The sequence below is a fragment of the Muntiacus reevesi genome, chromosome 12, assembly GCF_963930625.1.
Source record: "Muntiacus reevesi chromosome 12, mMunRee1.1, whole genome shotgun sequence".
Taxonomy (NCBI): Eukaryota; Metazoa; Chordata; class Mammalia; order Artiodactyla; family Cervidae; genus Muntiacus; species Muntiacus reevesi.
In genome coordinates, this window is record NC_089260.1 from 59,503,998 (window position 1) to 59,521,709 (window position 17,712).

A 17,712-nucleotide genomic window follows, 5' to 3' on the forward strand; every position below is an offset into this window, starting at 1 on the left:
GAAATTAAGGAATGAATCCCATTCACCATTGCAACAAAAAGAATTAAATATCTAGGAATAAACTTACTTAAGAGAGAGAAGAAATGTACACAGAGAAGTATAAGACACTGATGAAAGAAATCAAAGAGGACATAAACAGATGGAGAGATAGTCCATGTTCCCGGGTAGGAAGAGTCAATATTGAGAAAATGACTATATGACCAAATGCAATCTACAGATTCAATGTGATCCCTAACAAATTAACAATGGCATTTTTCACAGAACTAGAACAAAAATTGCAGAATTCATGTGGAAACACAAAAGGTCCTGAATAGCCAAAGCAGTCTTGAGAAAGATGAATGGAGATGGAGTAATCAACTTTCCTGACTTCAGATTATACTGTCATTAAGACAGTATGATACTGTCACAAAAACAAAAGTATAGACCAATGGAACAAGATAGAAAGCCCAGAAACAAACCCATGCACCTATGGGTAACTTATTTTTGACAAAGGAGGCAAGAATATACAATGGGGCATAGACACCTGTTCAATAAATGGTGCTGGGAAAACTGGAAAGCTACATGTAAAAGAATGAAATTAGAACATTTCCTAACACCATACACAAAGATAAACTCAAAATGTATTAAAGACCTACATGTAAGACCAGAAACTATAAACCTCTTAGAAGAAAATGGAGGCAGAACACTGGATGACATAAATCAAAGCAAGATCCTCTATGACCCACCTCCTAGAGTAATGGAACAAAAATAAAAGTAAACAAGTGGGACCTGATTAAACTTAAAATCTTTTGCACAGCAAAGGAAACTATAAGCAAGGTGGAAAGACAACTCTCAGAATGGGAGAAAATAATAGCAAATGAAACAACTGACAAGGATTAATTTCCAAAATATACAAGCAGCTCATACAACTCGATGCCAGAAAACCAAACAACCCAATCAAAAGTGGGAAAAAGATCTAAACAGACATTTATCCAAAGAAGACATACAGATGGCTAACAAACACATGAAAAGATGCTCAACATCGCTCATTATTAGAGAAATGCAAATTAAAACCACAATGAGATATCACCTCATGCTGGTCAGAATGGCCATCATCAAAATGCCTACAAACAATACATGCCAAAAAAGGTGTGGAGAAAAGGCAATGCTCTTGCACTGTTGGTGGGAATGTAAATTGATACAGTCACTATGGAAGACAGTACTGAGATTCCTTAAAAAAAACTAGGAATAAAACCACCAGCAATTCCACTCTTAGGCATATACCCTGAGGAAACCAAAATTGAAAAAGACACGAGTATCCCATTGTTCATTGCAGCACTATTTACAATAGCTAGAACATGAAGTAACCTAGATGTCCATCGACCGATGAATGGATAAAGAAGCTGTGGTACATATACTGGAATACTCACTTCAGTTCAGTTCAGTTGCTCAGTCATGTCTGACTCTTTGTGACCCCATGAACCACAGCACGCCAGGCCTCCCTGTCCATCACCAACTCCCGGAGTCCACCCAAACTCACGTCCATTGAGTTGGTGATGCCATCCAACCATCTCATCCTCTGTCGTCCCCTTCTTCCCCTGCCCTCAATCTTTCCCAGCATCAGGGTCTTTTCCAATGAGTCAGCTCTTCGAATGAGGTGGCCAAAGTATTGGAGTTTCAGCTTCAACATCAGTCCTTCCAATGAACACCCAGGACTGATCTCCTTTAGGATGGACTGGTTGGATCTCCTTGTTGTCCAAGGGATTCTCAAGAGTCTTCTCCAACACCACAGTTCAAAAGCATCAATTATTCTGTGCCCAGCTTTCTTTATAGTCCAACTCTCACATCTATACATGACCGCTGGAAGAACCATAGCCTTGACTAGATGGACATTTGTTGACAAAGTGATGTCTCTGCTTTTTAATATGGTGTCTTGGTTGGTCGTAACTTTCCTTCCAAGGAGTAAGGATCTTTTAAATTCATGGCTGTAATCAATGTCTGCAGTGATTTTGGAGCCCAGAAAAATAAAGTCAGCCACTGTTTCCACTGTTTCCTCATCTTTTTGCCATGAAATGATGGGACTGTATGCCATAATCTTAGTTTTCTGAATGTTGAGCATTAAGCCAACTTTTTCACTCTCCTCTTTCACTTTCATCAAGAAGTCCTTTAATTCTTCACTTTCTACCATAAGGGTGGTGTCATCTGCATATCTGAGGTTATTGATATTTCTTCTGGCAGTCTTGATTCCAGCTTGTGCTTCCTCCAGCCATAAAAAGGAACACCTTTGAGTCAGTTCTGATGAGATGGATGAACCTAGAACCTATTATACAGAGTGAAGTGAGTAAGAAAGAGAAAAATAAATATCGTATTCTAACACACATATACGGAATCTAGAAAATGGTGCTGAAGAATTTATTTACAGGGCAACAGTGGAGAAACAGACATAGAGAAGAGGCTTATGGACATGGGGAGAGGGGAGGAGAGGGTGAGATGTATGGAAAGAGTAACATGGAAACTTACATTACCATATGTGAAATAGATAGCCAATGGGAATTTGCTGTATGGCTCAGGAAGCTCAAACGAGGGCTCTGTATTGACCTAGAGGGGTAGGATGGGGAGGGAGATGGGACAGAGGTTCAAAAGGGAGGGGATATATGCATACCTATGACTGATTCATGTTGAGGTTTGACAGAAAACAACAAAATTCTGTAAAGCAATTATCCTTGAATTAAGAAGATAAATTAAAAAGAAAATAAATCACCCAAATCTCCCTGCTGCCAAAAAGAAACAAAAGAAAAATGATAAGTGTACAGATGTCATCTTGAAGTCCTGGCAAGCACTATCAAGATTGCTCCATCATCAACTGCAATCACTGGCACATGGGAAATTCACCCGGACCAGAGACCGGGTTTACAGAATGTTCCAACTTAGTGTGTTCCTTCTGTCATGTTCTCTTTCTCCAATTCTCCTTTTTAGGTGAGTAAATAAATCTGTGACCTAAGCAGAGGTCAATCTGGAGAAGAGATGTTAGTCTTTCTAGGTACGTCCCTCTAACTTTTAGGATCAATTATGTTGGACTTTCCTTCTCTTGTCTTTGCAAGAAAGAGTGCGAGCCTCCCTCTACTCTTCTTTATGGTAGGGAGAAGGAAAAGCATTCCATTCTTTGGCCACAAGAACACCATATTCTGTTATATTCTCCTACCAACTGCCCAACCCCTTAGGCTTTCCTTTAGAAAGTAGGAAGGGGTGGGGATTGTGGAAAGGTGTTAGATGTCAACAAAACCATTTTGGTTGCTCATTTGTCTGGTGCTCTATTTATATTAATACCTTACAATCTATAACTCCTCTATTCAAATCTTTCCACTTTACTTATTTCTCTCTGTAGTAAGTCTTTCATTTTTCTTTTCCCTTACCTCTTCCTGACCTACTCAAAATCTTCACAGACCATCCAGTGTATATTATCTCAACCACCTCTGCTTTGCTCTGTGGCTTATCATCCAATAAGAGAAGTTTATGGATCTTACAATTTAATTGTTCTACCTCATCAATCAAATGGCAAGGTAGTTGAACAGAAACTCTACTGTGTCCATTGTCATCCTCATTGTGCTTATCCTCAATCTCTGCAGATGGCAGATACTCATTAAACATTTAATCTTGATAGTGGTACTAATAGCATCCCATAAACAGTATGGTAACCACAGGGTTCATGAAACTGCAATTCCAGAAGCCACAATTTTACTTCCAAATTTATTTGTGCCATAGTATGACTTTTAGTGTGACATTTGGCAAAATTTTGCCACAGTGGGTGAGTATAAATTCTGGAATCAGATTACCAAGATCCAAATTCTGCCTTATATCAATCCTTAGTCATGATCTCTTGGGAAGTTACTTAGTGTTTCAGTATTTTCTTATCTTTAAACTCCTACTTATATAATCCTTAATATAATTGTTAATAGGACTCAGTGAGCTATTGCATGAAAAACATTCATCATAGCTTTTCATTTTTCAATGTCTGAAAAGAAGATTATAGGAAATTTTCAATTCCTTTAGGTCACATTTTAACCCTGTTTAGATTTTTTTTCTACTTCTCACATATGACCCTACATGAAGTGATCTCTGTACACTTCCCCAAACCCAATCACACCAGTTTTCTCTAACATATAATCCCACACATGCCCAGTGTAATCTTCTTTCCTTCAAGTATTTGCACACGTTATTTCTTCTGCCTGGAATGTGCTGCCCCTGTACTTTTCTTGGTGTTTTCTTCTCATTATTCACATCCCAGGCTAAATATTACCTCCACTGAGACACCTTGCCTCACCATTTTCTGAAAAATATCCTGCACATTGCCAATAACTCTATCCAATTATTCTACCTTATTCCACTTTGGACATTGAGTTACTCTCTGAATCATATTACTCATTTGCTTATATGTCTATTTTCTGTCTTTCTTCAGTACAGTGTAAGGTTTGCTAATGCAGGAATTTTGTGAGTATTTTTCACTTCTGTACCTGGTCCCCAGCATGGATACTGGGTTTTAATAGATACTCAGTATTTGCAGAATGAGTCTACTGGAAACTTTGCCATGGTAATACAGCTAGAGTTACAAAAATAGAGAAGCAAGTTATCAGTTAAAGCAATAGAAAAATAAAAAGGACATTTCCAATCACTGTCATCAATGCCATGACAGTGGCCAACACAAGGTATTGTAGCAACATTTATTGCAATAACATTCACCCAGTCCCTTATATGTGGTTCTTGGCTTCCTAAAGGGAGGTGTGCCTTCATATGAGGTCTGAATGACAAGTAAGAATTACCTAAGTCAGTGAGAGAAGGTTGGGTGTTTGGGGAACAGGATTCTCAGAAGGACTAACAAAGGGATAAGACAGAAGTGATAATGGCACTTCGTGCGATTATCAGTAGTTAATGTGGTTTAGATCAGGATATAGGAAGGAAGTAGTGAAAGAACACAATCAGAATAAATAAGTGAGCTTAAATGCACAATTTACTTAGATTCATATAAAGTACAATATTTTCAGAATCTATCATTTGAATAATAACAATAAGATTAATAAAGCTAATTTTTTGAGTGTCTACTCTGTGTAAGGAGATGTAAAAAGTTTTCTCTCTCCTCCTAGTCTGGAGACATGTTGGTTAAATGGGTAGAAAAGCAAGATATAATAAATTAAATGGTAGCTAGTCCCAAGTGGTGCTAGTGGTAAAGAATCTGCCTTCCAGTTCAGGAGACATAAGAGATGTGGGTTTGATCCCTGGATTGGGAAGATCCCCTGGAGGGTGTCACGGAAACCCACTCCAGTATTCTTGCCAACGGACAGAGGAGCCTGGCAGGCTGTAGTCCATAGGGTCACAAAGAGTCGGACATGACTGAAATGATTTAGCAGCAGCAGCAGCAGCAGTTCTTTCAAGGCATAGGATGGTAAGGCTCTAGGGTAAAAGGTTTAGGCTGTATTCTATAAGAAACATTTGAAGTCTCCAAGGCCTTATGTTTTTCAGTCAAGAAACTCTGGAATGTTGGGGGAAACAGTTGCCATGGCAGCTAGCAGTTTTCTCCTGAGAAATTTATTTGTAAGATATCTTGCTAAAATCAGTAAACTTAGGCAGCATATGAAATACACTTGTAGAAATATGTATGCATGAGTATATATATATATGAAAGTCTAAAAATATCATCACATATTTTCAGTAATAAATAAGTGTGTGTGTTTGATGTATATTAAATGAAATAGCTAAGTTTTCCAAGTGGCCAAAAATTTTCCTTTTTAAGCACCAAAAATATTTGAATTGCTAATGTATTACATTAATACATTTATATTAGGTAAAAATAGAAGAAACTTATGCATTATACCTGTAACATGTATAGCAATTACAAAGCTATTATTTATCTATTAACCATATATAATTATTACTTACTGTATAATGTTTGGGTCTCTTGTAGAATATAAACCATGAGAGCAATGAATGTTGTATTCCCAATAACACCTCAGTGTTTTGCACATGAACCATGCTCAGTAAACATCTTTACTATCTCATCTTTGAAGAGGTAGGTGAATAAATGGATTATAGAGGTGACCAAGAAGGAATCAGCTACTATAGCAAAAGCTCCATGAATCAATTAAAGAATTCAGAAGCTAGAATTTCACGTGAATTGTTGAAGGTTTTAACTCTTTTCCATTAAAATTTATTGAACGTTTCAGTGTCTTATTATGTATGCTCTCTGTGTAGAACATGTGCACTCTGGAATCTCTAAACAGAAAAAAAAAGAGGGCATAGGCATGATGATTTCTTGAATAGAGTCTGGGGATCACATTGGCAGATGAGTCTGATGATATCTAAAATAAAGACAGAGATATCAAGGTTTCCTTCAAGCTCATGGCCAACCTACGTATCCCTTTGGATTATATTTGGAAAGTACATACCACGAGAAGGACAGACCTGAACAAAATAAGTTTGATATAAGTTCTAATCCCAGGATCTACAAAAGGCAAAAATGAACCAATGTTCCTTTTCTCTGGCTCTACAGAGGATGATGGACACTTTTTAAAAATGAATAACCCTATGCTGATTGTAACTATTATAAATATAGTTTTCAATCTTAGTAGAGGCATCAATGCCTTTATCAATCATTTTGCTTTATATTAGAAAGTGCCCTTTCATATTCCTCAATTAGTTCTTCAAAATCTGCACTTCTCTTCTCAGATCTTTGACCCTATCCTCACTTTTCAGTAGATTTTCTTGTCCTCTTACTTTAACCTCAAAGAGAAAATAAAAGCATGTAAAAGTAATGACTTGAACATCTAGGACTAGCATTTAGAAACTCATCTTTATCATTAGCTGTCTTATTTTACTCTCCTCAGTCTCAGATGAAGAGGTTACTGATTCTGTTGTGTCTAGTACTTCCATCTGGGCTCTGAGTCTTCTTTAATATCTACTTCAACTCTGTACCATTAGTTGTCCTGGCTCCATTCCGTATTTTCTTTTTTTTGTTTTTTTTCCATTCCGTATTTTCAACTTGCCTCTCTAACAGTCCCTTTAGTCTCAGAACAATATGTAATCACCTAGGTCGCTTATTTTTTTTTTTTTAGTGGAGTGCAGTTTATTACACCGGCGGGTCCAAGGCAGAGTCTCCTCTTAGCCAAGGACCCCGACCAGCATTTGTGAAAATCTTTTATATCCCATGTGTACGTGTCCAAACCCACCAGCCCAGATCCCTTGAGGCTTACAAAGGAAGGGTAAATACAATCACAATAACCCCATCATTCACGTGTTATGTGTTCAAACAGTTAATAATCAATAAGCCTGTGGTTACATTCTGATAGATACTGTCCGGAGGCAGGGGTGATTAGTGTCTGTTTTCTCTTAGGTAATGAATAACCTGGATGTGATCTTCAAGATTCCCCTGCCCAGAGGGGATCTTATTCTCCCATTGTCATTCCCACAGGCGCTAAGCACAGAGTTCAGAGTCCATTGGAGAGGCAGCCTAGCACAATCAACTAGAAAATTTCTAGTCACTTTCTTACATCTGTTTTTACATTCACCATTAAATGTAGATTATTCAGATAATTATTTATACAAGCTCAAAAAAAGAAAAAGTGAGGTTGAGGCACAAAATTGATTTGGGGAAGAATGCACAATCTCAAAACAAGACACATCATAGATTTATGTGCTGATTTCTTTTAATCACTTCTGATTTGCACATAAATGTCCATAATCTGAATTCTGCCGTCTTTTCCACCTCATCCAATCATTCGCCTAAAATGATTTAACAAGGTATAAATTTCACCCCTGGTGTCAAATGTAGTAGGTGTTTACCATACTCTTCACTGTCTGCAGCATTTGACAAGTTACTACTCCCTTCCTTAAATTCTGTCCTTTCCCTTGTTGATCTCCTTTCTTGATTTTTACAGCTTCTTTCTGATGACTCTGAGTATTTTGTATGAACGTCCTGAACATTCCAGTGTTCTCTCACTCCTCTCATAATTACATGCACATTAGTTCTTCAAAATCTTCACTTCTCAGATATTTAGATTCAGAGTCTGTCTAAATATCTCTAATATTTTGATTTTATCCTTGACTTTGTTTTTATTCTTCTTTGAAGTTTTTTTTTCCTCCTTACATATTCTTATTGAAATCCATAGCATTGGTCATCATTAGCGTGTTCACAAGTCCTATATTGATGTTTTTAAACCTCATCTCTTGGATTAAGTCCAGAATCACATGTATAGCTCTTTGTTGGGGAATCCTTTTGGAATGTCCCATATACACTCTGAAATTAAAGTAGTGTCAAATTATTTTTTTCTCCCATGGAACATTTTGTTCCATATAGGCTAATGGCACCAATATACCTAGTAATCCAGGTGAGAATCTTGGAAATCCTTTTAGATTCTTCTGTCTCTCACATCCCTAAATAAAAATGTTAATCATCTCATTTCTATCCCTTTATTATTTATGCCTACATCTTCCTTCTCTATTGTCATGGCCATTGCCTTAATGCAGACTTTAACTTATCCCCTAATGATTTTCCCACCTTCAGATCTGATCCTCTCAAAGGACAGGATCCCCTATCCTTTATACTCTAGCCAGAAGGGCATTTTCATAACATGAAGACAAATATTTCGTGCTCCAACTTAAGTTATCTCTATGACTTCCCCATTGTTAGTAACACAAGAAGTATATAATAAGTGCTCAAAAATAGCTTTATTAATCCTGCATCTATTAACTACATAATAAATTCAGATTCCCATCTTTGAAAAGTAACTTGCCTCTCAAATACCAATTTTCACCTTCTTAAGCCAAAAAAAAAAAAAAAAAAAAAAAAAGTAGTATCTACTTCAGAAGGCTCGTAAGACGATTACAGTAGACTATGCTGTAACACGGTCAATAAATTTCTAGCACATAGAATGTAGCTAATAAATATATGCATGCATTCATGCTAAGTCACTTCAAACATGTTTGACTCTGTGACCCTATGGACTGTAGCCCATCAGATTCCTCCATCCATGGAATTCTCTAGACAAGAATATTGGAGTAGGTTGCTAAGTCTTCCTCCAGGGGATCTTCCTGAACCAGGGATCAAACCTGCATCTCTTATGTCTTCTGCAGTGGCAGGTGAGTACTTTACCCCTAGTGCCACCTGGGAAGTCCTAATAAATGTACAATTAGTAATAATTAGTGATGGAACAGTCTGGTCCTTAAAAAATAGAGGGCATCATTTGGGCTAACAGAATAAAAAGGGTTTGGCATATTTTCAAAACAACAAAATCTATAATTGTAATGGCTTCTAGGGCTGTCTTCAAGTCAGCACTATGTATGTCTCTTCTGCATGTCTGTCAATGACTAATTTCTGCAGGGACACACTTAATGTACCTTCTTTTGTAAAATGACTCTATGTCAAAGGTTCTTATATTTAGTCAAAAGGTAATTTGAATTTTAGAGCTGCAGCTGTCTTTAGGCATTATTCATTCCAAATTCATTCTTAAATAAACTAAATCCACTGAAAGTTTGAGAATACTTCAATTTCCAAGATACAGTAGTTCTTCAGTACTTCAGCTGGCACTAAAGTTCAGTACTTTATCACCATATCCACCTCTACATCTAAAACACAAAGACTCTGGTGATGAAAAGTTTGTTCATGGGACAGGAAGAGCGCATTGGAAATAAATGTTTAGAGATTTCCTGGGGCAATCATGTTTGCATGGAGATGGGGAAGGAATCTGGACATCTGTTGTTGTCGATGTTCAGTCGCTCAGCCGTGACCAATTCTTTGCTACCCCATGGACTGCAGCACACCAGGGTTCCCTGTCCCTCTCCATGAGCTTTCTTGAACTCATGTCCATTGAATTGATGATGCCATCCAACCATCTTGTCCTCTGTCATCCCCTTCTCCTCCTGCCTTCAATCTTTCCCAGCATCGGGGTCTTTTCTAATGTCAGATCTTCGCATCAGGTGGCCAAAGTATTGGAGCTTCAACTTCAGCATCAGTCCTTCCAATGAATATTCATGGTTGGTTTCCTTTAGGATTGACTGGTTTGATCTCCTTGCAGCCCAAGGGACTCTCAAGAGTCTTCTCCAAAACCAAAATTCTTTGATGCTCAGGTTGCTTTATGGTCCAACTCTCTCACATCTATATATGATTACTAAAAAAAAAAAAAACAGCTTTCACTATATGTACTTCTGTTTGTAGGGCTTTAACTTTTTAAATTCAAATTTATATTTTAAAAATTTACAGTCTTTAATTTTCTTTTATAACAAAGTGTATATCTGCAAGTTTCCATTCCTCTATATTTGGCAGGTATATGTTGATTCAAGTGGTTGCACAGATGGCAGCTTTTAGCTATTACAGGAAACTAATCTGTGGCCCTTAGCAACTTCATCCCTTTGTTCCTTTTCAATCTCATTTGCCCAAACCCTCCCTAGGTGAGCAAAATGATCTGCCTCTTAATGGTGGACACACAGTATGCCAGCACAAGGAAGGTGATCTTGATAAGTCTATTAAGAAGCAGCTGCTTGAGACTGCATCTTCAAGTCAGTGACACTTGTTTTTCCTTCCAAATTCTGGTCATGTCAGTGTACATGGCAAACAGCACTATCACCACACTGACTTGTCAGCTTATTAACATTATTTGTGCTCCATTCTCTGTAGAAGCAACGTAGTCTGCATTAGTCAAAACAGCTGGTTTTACTAAGATAGAAGAGAGAAAATTATCCTATTTAAGTGAATGATTTCTGAAATAAAATGTCCTGAATTCTAATCCTATATGTGCTACTTAATGGTTGAGTGTCTAATTGATTAACTGTTTATAAACCACTTCCCTCCTGTCAATTAACAGAATATTTACATCAGGAGTTCGATTTTTCTTAGTTTATTTACCTCCAATAATATATAACTATCAAAACAACATAAATCTCCCCTGAAAATCAGATCTCAAGGTCTTTCACAGTGTCTATTGCTGATCCTGTTGACAGCGCCAATTGTCTCATTGTGTTTCATTGTGTACACAGTTCGCTGAATCCAGGGTAGGCAAGGCTTCAGCTAAGAAGACTCAAGGAGTTATAGGAAGTGTAGACATGTTTATCCTCTCCTGACAACAGCCATGGCATAAACTCACACAGCAGAACCTCCCTCCTGGCTGTCGCAGCAGCCATAACAGTATTCTCTCTTGGCTGACGCAGCAGCCGTAGCAGTAGACAGACTAGAAACTCTGCTCTCGTGGCTGACCCAATGGACGCAGTTGTGATGTAACAGTAATATCACCCCTTTCTAGGTGGAGCTCACATATGTGCATAGCACAAAATACTCCATGACCAAGCAAACACCTTGTGACATGTATGCGCAATGCTACCAATGATCTCAGCTGTTACATAGTCATTATTTATAAAACATAGGGCGAAAAAGCCTGAACATGCCATCTTGGCCAATTTGCTCTCTTCCCACACAGTGGTACCTAATGGCAAAATTTTCATTTTCTTTAACCATTGTGATTTGTCAAAGTGCAAGTAAGCCATTCTCAGTAGAGAGGTAGACCATAAAATTATGAATCATAGACATTAGAAATTAGTATTGTTAAGGATATCAGGCACCATTGCTTCTAAAGCAATGAGATATGAGCATGAAGCATACAAACCTTTTTTTGGAAACTTCCAGGGATAATTTTATTAACACATAAGAGAATTTAAGGTCTTATTACATATTTGTCACTGGGTGAAAGTCAATCATATTAATAAGAACATATTTTCCCCAGATTTTCTATTATCTTAATTTTGGTCTTGTAAAGACGTTTAGAAAAACACCCCCTCCCTTTCTTTTCATATGACAACTCTAATGTTGGAAAACATAGTTGTTGTGTTCCACTAATGGCTTTCCCACTGATTGTGTTTAGAAAGGGGCTTCCCTCATAGCTCAGTCGGTAAAGAACAACCTGCAATGTTGGAGACTCTGGTTTGATTCCTGGGTTGGGAAGATCTGCTGGAGAAGGGATAGGCTACCCATTCCAGTATTCTTGGGCTTCCCTTGTGGCTCAACTGATAAAGAATCTGCCTGCAATGCAGGAGGCCTGGGTTCAATCCCTAGGCGGGAAGATCTGGAGAAGGGAAAGGCTACCCACTCCAGTATTCTGGCCTAGAAAATTCCATGAACTCTAAAGTCCACGGGGTCGCAAAGAGTCGGACAGGACTGAGCGACTTTCAAAATGGTGTTCCCTTATTTTGATGATGTTGTCTTATTTTCCAAAGACAGTCTACATCCTGTAGAATGTTACACTGGAAAAAAAAAGACTCATAGAGAAGAAAAATAAGTAGATGACTCCCTTTTGCTTTGCTCTTATATTATATATCTTTAGAACACACAAAAAAGGGAGCAATAACAATACAACTTTGTTTGTAAGATCATTACTTATCTAATCTCAGAGGTTGTAAAATTATTTGACCACACTAGGCACTAAACTTTTTTTAAGCTATGATTATTACTCCCTCTACTAGAATAAAGGCAAATAGTTGGGTCACTGAATTTTAATTTCTTTGTTGAATAAACAAGCCAAAATATAGGAGGCTGAAATATACCATGTATTCTGTCATCATCCCCCTTTACGGATCACAGCCTTGTCATGGGGAAGGGGCTGGTGGAACCTAATGAAACTATGAGTCTTGTTCTGCAGGGCCACTGAAGAAGGTTGTGTCATAGTTGGATAACAGAGGAAGAAAGGGAATTTCAGAAAAGCATTTACTTCTGGTTCATTGACTATGCTAAAGACTTGAACTGTGTAGATCACAACAAGGTGTTGAAAATTCTTAAAAAGCTGAATATACCAGACCACCTTACTTATCACCTGAGAAACCTGTATGCAAACCAAGAAGTATCAGTTAGAAGTGGACATGGAACAATGGGCTGATTCAAAATTGGGAAAGGAGTATAACAAGGCTGTACATTGTCACTCACCTTATTTAACTTATATGCAGAGTACAATCAAGCAAAATCCCAGGCTGAATGAATCAAAAGCTGGAATCAAGATTTTTGGGAGAAATATTGACAGCATCAAATATGCAGGTGATACCATTCTAATGGCAGAAAATGAAGAGGAAATAAAAAGCCTCCTGATGAGGGTAAAAGAGGAGAGTGAAAAAGCTAGCTTGAAACTCAACATTCCAAAAACTAGGATCATGGCATTCAGTCCAATCAATTTATGGCAACTTGTCCCACCACTTCATGGCAAACAGAAGGTGAAAAAGTGGAAGCAGTGACAGATTTTATTTTCTTGGGCTCCAAAATCACTGTGGTACATGAGTACAGCCAAGAATTTTAAAGATACTTGATCCTCAGAAGGAAAGGAAGGACAAAACTAAACAGTGTATTAAATAACAGAGACATCACTTTGCTGACAAAGGTCCATATAGTCGAAGCTATGGTTTTAGAGCCTCTTGGACTACAAGGAGATTAAAAGAGTCAATTCTAAAGGAAATCAAATCTGAATATTCATTGGAAAGGTTGAAGCTGAAGCTCCAATACTCTGGCCACCTGAAGCAAAGAGCCAAGTCATTGGAAAGTCTCTGATGCTTGGGAAAGATTGAAGGTAAAAGGAGAAGGGAGTGGCAGAGGGTGAGATGGTTAGATAGCATCACCAACTCAATGGACTTGAATTTCAGCAAACTCTGGGAGACAGTGGAGGAGAGCAGAACCTGGCGTGCTGCAGTCCATGGAGTCACAAAGAACTGAACATGACTTAGCGAGTGAAGAGCAACAACAAATACATACATTTGATGTTTACTTGTATTTTTATTATTTATAAAGCATATAAATACAAATATTTTATATATAATATAGTGTGTATAGTGTTTTTGGATATCTATATCTATATCTATATCTATATATCTTTATCTACATATACATCTTCTTGAGGTGAAAAAAGAAAGATTGCTCCATATCCTTGTGTCCTTGACTTATTCTTATAGGAGATTTTTGCTTCTTACTCTTGTTCATCTAGTTAAATTTGTCCATCTACCATCCTAAATGATCTTGTCAGAATGACACTGGAATTATCCCAAGCCATTGTATACAGAGTAACTCCATTTCATTGCAGCTTCCCCTGTAGCTCATTTGGTAAAGAATCTGCCTGCAAAGGAGGAGACCTGGGTTTGGTCCCTGGGTTGGGAAGATCCCCTGGAGAAGAAAATGGCAACCCACTCCAGTATTCTTTCCTGGAGAATTCCATGGACAGAGGAGCTTGGCAGGCTACAGTCCCTTGGGTCACAAGAGTTGGACACAACTTAGGAACTAAACCACCATCATATCATTGGTGAAACCATCTAAATCAGGAAGATAGATCCAAGTGCAGGTCTCAAGGCAACCTAGCAACAGATTGTCCTCTGGGTACCTGATTCTGCCAACCACCAGTCATTGGACATTCAGGGTTTCCATAGATTTCTTGTCCTAGGTACAGGTGAAATTACAACTATTCAAAAGTTCATTTCACAAATAAAATGGCTCGGAATTCGGTAGGCATTAATCTAAACAGTTATCAGAGGGAAGAAGTTTTCTATGAATGGCTTACAAATCCCGCTATAATTAGAGGATAAAAAGCCATGAGAAAGTGAATTGTGGAAGCCTGTAGAGTAAAAATTTAACTTTGATTTGATGTTATTGCTTCTTCATTACTATTGGTGATTTCCTGTTGCCTGTAACGGACATTTCCAGATTTCTGGTTCTTTCATATAGAAATTTTTTTTTTTTTCAATTGTGGATTGGATAGGATTTTGTAGGAATTTCAGTGATAGTCAAACAGTATTTTCACCTTCCCAGAAGGCTTTCTCCCTTTTTTTGAAAACAAAAACCAAAAACCAAAAACCAAAAAACAACCCAATCTCTTCAGATGGGTGCACTTTTCTATTTCTCAGCCCAACAGTTTGGATGGAATTGACTCTATTTTGGACTCAAGCATAAACAAAGAATCCAGGCCTGGCCACTCATGTATCTGCATCTCTCTTTGTTGTTGTTTGCTCACTCAGTTGTGTCTGACTCTTTGTGACCCCATGGACTGAAGCATACCAGGTTTCTCTGTCCTCCGCCATCTCCTGGAGTTTGTTCAAATTCATGTCCATTGAGTTGGTGATGCCATCCAACCATCTCATCCTCTGTCATCCCCTTTTCATCCTGCCTTCAATCTTTCTCAGTATCAGGATCTTTTCTTTTCTTTGTGTAATAAAGTTTTATTAAAGTATAAAGGAGATAGAGAAAGCTTCTGACATAGACATCGGAAGGGGGCAGAAAGAGTATCCACTTGCTAGTGTTAGCAGTGGAGTTATATACTCTCCAATGAATCCAAAGAATGTCTGGAGGTTGTAAAGACCTCACCAGATCTACTCCCATAATTTACAGTTTAAGGTAACAGGATTAGCCAGAAGGTTTAATCCAGAGATTGTCCTCAGGCAGGATTCATTATTATAATATATATATAATATTATATATGCATATATATATAATATATATAATAATATATAATTTTATATATATATATATACAATAGAATATATATTATATATCCTAAGGAATGTAGAGGGGAAAAAGTAAAAAGTTTGTCCTTTCTTCCTCCTTGAGTATTCCAGATCTCTTTCTCCTTGGGGACCACTAGACTTCTTATCAACTTACCTAGGAAATGACTCTCTCATTCTCCCCTTTTCTTTTAGGAGAATTATGTTGCCAAGGGAAAGGGGCGTTGTTTTCATTCCATAACTACTTCTGCTGTTAAAGTGCGTGGTCCCTAAATTGTTGAGGCAACCTATTCTACTAACCCTCATATTGAGGGTCTCTAATCTAGAGGCCCCAAGTAATAGTTGGAGGAGGCTGTGGCACTCATAGGAGCTTAGACAACCATTTGTAAACTAAAAACTTTTAGAAGGTTAGAAAACCCCATTATACAGTTACAGGCAAAATAGTCATTAAACAAAGTTAAAATCAAAATGAAAAGTCACCTTATGTCTACAGTTACATCAGTCCATCTTAAGGTTGTTAGATGTCATCAGTTGAAGATGAGGCATCACATGTGATTGTTGTTGAAGGTATTTGCAGACTTGGAGAAAGTCTTTTCCTTGAAGAGATGTCCACCATGGGAGGCCTTCCACTGATGAAGAGGGGAGTACTCCACAGACCCAGCAGCTAGACTGACTGTGGAATTCAGCGTAGAAATGAGCCCAGGACAGGAAGGTATTGTCTTGAGGATCAAATAGCAGACTCAAGATTTTTAGAGTCAGCAGAAGTAGGCTCACATAGATCATCTGGCCCATCTTTTGGCTTGTCCAAACAGTCCCATTACAGAAGCGGATCGGGAAGAATGTGGACCAGGGGCTTCAGTAAGTACAGAGTAAGTTGCTCCAGTATCTAAAAGGAAATCGACGGATTGCGCCCCCCTCCCCCAAGTTATTAATACCTGGGGTTCCTCAGGTGTAATTAGGATGGGAGCTTGTTTGGGGACCCCCGAACACCTTCAGTCCTGATTGTCTTGAGAGTCTGATCCCTGAAACCTACGTCTTTGGGGGCAGTCTCTCTTCCAGTGTGGTCCTTTGCAGACTGGACATGGAGCTGGGGGTGGCTTAGATGTTTGAGGGCAATCCCTCTTGAGGTGCCCCTCCTTTCCACAGTAATAGCAAGCCCATCCCTTTTCACCTGGGTCCCTCTAGGCATTTTTCTCAGGCTATTATCATTGTGAGGGCTTCCGCCTTTTCCTTTGTCTTTTTCTGCCTTTCTTTCTTTTCCTCATAATCCCTACCATAATAGACTGTTTGAGCCAGTTGTAACAGACTATCTAAAGACTGATTTGGTCCATATGCCCATTTTAATAGTTTACAGATGAGATCTAGAGCCAACTGAGTGAGAAATCTATCCTTTAAGATCACTTTTCCCTCTTCACTTTTGGGATCAATCTCAGTGAATCTGCTTCTCTCAGTCTATCTAGGAATTTACTAGGAGCTTCCATCTCCTCCTGTTCTATGTTTGCCAATTTGCCATAGTTTAAAGGCTTAGTTTAATGGGCTTCCTGGTGGCTCAGACGGTAAAGTGTCTGTCTGCAATGCTGAAGACTCGGGTCGATCCCTGGGTCGGGAAGATCCCCTGGAGAAGGAAAAGGCAACCCACTCCAGTACTCTTGCCTGGAAAATCCCATGGACAGAGGAAACTGGTAGGCTAGAGTCCATGGGGTGGCAAAGAGTCGAACACGACTAAGCGACTTTACCTTAAAGGCTTAGCACACCCTTGCCTGAGTCCTTCAAGAATATATCTGACAAAATGACTCTGATCCCATCTTCCTTTAGCTGTGCTGTAGTCCCAGTCTGGTTCTGTAATTGGGACCACCTGATTCCCAGTGGGGAGGGCGGTTATCTCCCTCTTCCCTACTGATTCATTACCAAGCCATTCATTTCCATAAGCAACCGCTTTTCCCAAAACTTTTTTGAGTCGGGAGTCAGCATTTGTCCCAAGATATACATCACATCCTTCCAAGTAAGGTCATAAAGCAGAGTAACACCTTTAAAAGCTCTAATATAATTTTCTGGGTCCTCTAAATAGTCTCCCAGATCCTCCTTGATTCTTTGTATTTCTTGATAAGAAAAAGGCTTATTAATTCTCATAGACTGATTATTTCTCCCGGTGGGGCTTCATGAAGAGGGAACAGCTTGTGTGGCTGTTCCTCGGTCTCTCTGGCTGCTCTGCGTATATGACCCCAGGGATAGATT